A 4525-nucleotide genomic window follows, 5' to 3' on the forward strand; every position below is an offset into this window, starting at 1 on the left:
GGGGCCGGCCAGGCCGGGCTCACACTGTGTGTGTGACCCTCAAGGTCGTGCTGGCCACCCTTGGGGGCAGACGAGCATCCTTGCCGTTGAAGGCCACACAGATCGCATGGCCGGCCGCGTGGGCTTGGGTGCTGCCCCTGCAGCTCTCGTTTGGGAACGTGGCTCCACCTACCTGGAGATCTTAGGTCCCACGGGAGTGGAGCCACCGACTCTGGTTCTGGTTCACTCATTGCCTGAGCGGTCAGAGTGAGCCCAGAGCCCCCCTCTGGCCCTCCCTGTCCCTCGTATCACAGTAAATCAGGGCAGCCACTTAGAATGATGGCAGGTACCAGGCAGGTGTCACGATGGAGGGTCCAGGTCAAGTGTGGGAGCTGGAGACCATGAGTCCCAGCCAAGGGGGACAGCCACCACTGGACTCTGCGTGATTTTTTTCATGTGGGAAAGTGGGCCCCGTACTGCCAGGAGTTTGGAGAAAGCTGATCTCCAAAGATTTTAAGAGAGCTCTGATCTTGTATGTTGTGAACTAATTCATTTTTTCAGCGCCGTGTGAGCCTAATAAAATCATCCATGAGCTGGATGCCCCCTGTGGCTGCCCGTGGTAGTCTGTCCTGTAAATTATAAATTTCAATGTGTTTTAATTCAAAAAACAATTGCTTATGCGTTTTTTAAAATCTCATTTCCCCCGCTGCAAACAGAGATATTAATCTGTTCTTCCGGAATCCCGTGGGGTTGGGGTGGGGAGGGAGGCAGTATTATTCAGGGCGGTGCTTTGCACAACGCTTTTTTCAAATAAAACCTTCTGTTCCGCTACAATATGTAAAGCTGATAAAAGTGATAAATGGGTTCTTTCATTTCCTCGGTGAAAATAGATTTTCCCCTCCACCCCAACAAACATGTAAATAATCCATGTTTGTTGGGAGAAAAAAAATGAAACAGTACAAAACAGTATAAAATGATGAAAGTCGCTGAAATCCGATGACCTGAGAAAGTCACCATTACCTTTTTGTCATCATTCTTGTCTGTCTCCCTACACACACGCGCACACACATGCACACGCGCACACACGCGCATGCACGCACACGTGCACACATGCACGCACACACATATGCACGCACACACACGCACACATGCACATGCACACACACACACATGTGCACACACACGCACGTGCACACCCCGTTTGCGTGAATGAGATTATGCTGCAGTTACCAAGGACACTGTTTTAACTGCTCATTTGAATTCTCGTTCGGTTTGCCTGCCTCTCCCCACCTCTCTCCCCGGCTCTGTCTCCGGCCCCATCCCCAACGTACTAATGGGTGTTTTTTCATTTCTCTCTTCATTTCTACCTCCTTGCATTTGTCAGTCCGTCTGTCTGTCTATCATCACTGATCTGCCCGGTGCTTGTGCGTAGCCCAGGAACGGAAGCCGCAGCCAGTGCTTCTGGACACGGGGCCTCCACTGCCTCTCTCCTTCGAGACCCTAGAAGTCATGGCCCGCCTCTGGGAGGGGGGCCCTAAGAAACACATACCAATGCTCACGCCTGCTCAGACGTGCATTACATGTACATAGAACTATTCAGACACAGTCAGTTATTTCTTATTTGCATCCCAGGGTCTAAGAGAACACAGCATTTCCCACCAGCTCCTCGTCTCAGAGGGTCCTCGTGAGGGTTTCGTGACACTCGTGTCAAAGGACACGGTGGCTTCTGTGCTCTGTCTTCTCTGCGTGTACAACCCAGGGCCTCTTGCCTGCACACATTCGGGGATGCGTGTGTCCTGACTACCCTGGGTCATCGTCAGGACACATGATGCTCACGACCCTACGCTGTCTCCTGCCTCTGGCCATGAGCGCTGCCCAGAGTGGCTGTGGCCAGGTCTCACGAGGTCCAGTCCTGGGCTTTTCCCTCTGCGGCCACCGGCTTTGCCTCTGTCCTATTGGCCCCATGGCAGATGGTGGTCTTGGTAATCGGGGCCGGTGGCAGGGGGTGGAAGAGGCTCCAATCCCGCCCACCGCCCTCCCACCGCATCCCCGGGGTTGGTTCCAGTGGTGCTGGCCCTGCCGATGCATGTGTGCAGCTGACCCCCCGCACCCACCTGCGAGGTTCCATCCAGCTGGATGCAGGACCCCGTGGGAACTGCGAAACTATGATGCTATTAGAAGGTGGGAAATCCAGCCAGAGTACCTGGATGGATGCCAGAGGACCCGTGGGCAAGGACCAGGGCGTGGGGGGTGTGGGACGGACGCCCTGTTTGGCTGTGACAGAGTGAGGACACTCTTAGATGTAAGTGAAGGGGTTACCGAAACAGTCACAGACAAACTAGAGCTCAGTTAAGACGCTTTTCACGTGTTAGCGCCTTAGTCCTCTTAACAAACTCCAGTACTTACTCCTGTCACCCCCGTCTTACCGATGAGGGAACTGAGGCACAGAGAGGTTAAGGAGCTTGGAACTCTGTCTGCCTGTCATCTCAGGGCAAGGGGACAGGACTCACAAGTGGAGCAGGTGCAGGAAGAGAGAAGGGACTGGGAGGCAGCCCCTGGGGAAGGAAGGAGCAGGTGGGACTTGAACTCAGCCTTCTTCACTCGTCCACATGGCCACCTAGCCCGGCGACCTTTACCGCCCACCTACCTCCCACGTCTCGTCCACCCCAGGTCCTGCTCCATAGCTGCCTGCCGGGCTGGGGGGCCAAGAGGAGAAACGGAAACAGCAGTGGGACCTTCCCCAGGGCCAGAGACCCCGAGAACGAAGTCTGCTCAGACCTCGGAGCCCGCGAGAGCACCGTTGCCCACTGTCTTCTCCAAGCCAGCCGTCTCGGAAGACGCGGTAAGCTCCCTGGTGGGGAGTCACATCTTCCTCAAGATCCAGGTCTTGTCTTTCCTTAGAAGGTTCAAACCTGCTCAGGATTTGGGAGGAAAATGCTCCCGCCAGCATCTTCCAGACTTTTGAGCGGGTCCGTGGCATAAAACCACGCGCGCGAATAGTAGAAGGAATACGCCCTGTGTCCTTCCCGGAGCTCTGAGCCGCCTTTTGTGTTTCCCATAATTGTATTCTCTCTATTCACCGGACAACCATGGAAACCGATCGCAGAGGCATTTTTTATTAAGTTCTAACTCAAAAAGCTTAATCACATTTTGGCAGCTTTTCTCCATGACCCAGAAGCATAAGCTCTGTTCTGGCCCCTTTTGCCCAGAGCTTTGGGTACGAGGCCTGTCTCTCTGTAACATCACGGCAGCTGAGGAAGGAGAGACCGGAGGCTTCCAGACGCACGGCTGGGCTAGGCCTCCCTTCTTTGTGCCGACTTCTGGGTATTTTCCCATCGCAGGCGTCTTCCATGGGTCGATATCTTGTCTTCGAATCTGGGAGCGGGCCTGCAGGCTGCCACTCCTGCATGAGACACGGACCGGACCCTGTCCTGATCTCATGCGTGTCTTGTGGTGCCAGATCTTCCCGCACGTGGGAGTGGGGAAGCGGGCAGCACACGGAGGCCGGGAAGGTTCTGCTCAGGACAGCTGTGGGGCAGGGGCCGGAGCGGAGAGGGTGACGGGTCAGAGCTGGCCCATTTCGAGAAATCCATGAGAAAAGAACAAGGATTATAAGGAAGGAAACGGGTCGTAGGAGGGATGTAAAAAATCTGGCAGGCTGGGGAGCCGAGCAGCTGTGTGCTGACGTCTGCTCAGCCCGGCTGGAGGAGCCTGTCGTTAAATCTCAGGGTTTGGGGGCGCTCACTGACGTGAGTGGCCCAAGGTGACGCAGCTGGTCAAAGGTTTAAGCTGGGACTCATGGGCAGGCCATTTCCAGTCCTGCCCGGCACATGTCTGAGGCCAGTGAGCAGAGAAGGATATTATTTTGCATAAACTCTTTTATCACTTAAAAAAAAATGTGGATTTAATTCGGAAAAAGAATTTCCATCCTCTCTCTGCATCTCTCAAAAAGTGGAGTGCTGTCCCTCGAAGCAAAGTCGGACGGCTTGGCTTGGGCCCCCTTGCTGTCTCTTAGGATCGGTGCCACAAAGCATGGAAGAGCCTGGGCAGAGGCCCCGCCACCCAGGGAGCAGGGGGCCGGAATCAGCTGGGAAACTCGATGCCAGCCTGGGCCTGTCCTTAGGGGCTGTGTGTCCTTACAGGCGTCATTTCCCTTCCCCGAGCTTCCGTTCCTTCCCTGTGGGACGGAGAGAATCTTAGCTTGTGAGGTTATGTGTGAGTGAACGATGCAGTTTGCATGAATGCTCACCCCGCGGGACCGGGCAGGTGAGTGGCTCTTCCTCTGCGTTCAGGGAGCGAGCGCTTAGTTTTCACATGTCCGTTCCTCATCCCACGGCGTCAGAATTATATTTTGCCGGACCGTGTTCCCCTCCAGAGCATGAGTAACTTGGGAGTCGGGGCGGTGACTGACTTCTGCTTTTCCTGTGCACGGAATGCTCAAATCGTGGATGTCCCCCGAGACGATGATTCAGTGCGTGAATGAATCAGGCTGGGTGGGTGGGCGCTGCGGACCCCGTGTGCTCATGGCGGAGCGTGGAGGAGCGAG

At 55.1% G+C, this 4525-nt stretch overlaps 1 protein-coding gene across 1 annotated transcript in view; it reads right to left on the bottom strand.

Moving 5' to 3' along the window:
* LOC111729085 (cortexin-2-like) overlaps nucleotides 1-4525 on the bottom strand; it is a 34024-nt gene that overhangs the window by 22770 nt on the left and 6729 nt on the right. The window lies entirely within an intron of this gene.

This window comes from Pteropus vampyrus, unplaced genomic scaffold (genome assembly GCF_000151845.1).
Source record: "Pteropus vampyrus isolate Shadow unplaced genomic scaffold, Pvam_2.0 Scaffold245, whole genome shotgun sequence".
Taxonomy (NCBI): Eukaryota; Metazoa; Chordata; class Mammalia; order Chiroptera; family Pteropodidae; genus Pteropus; species Pteropus vampyrus.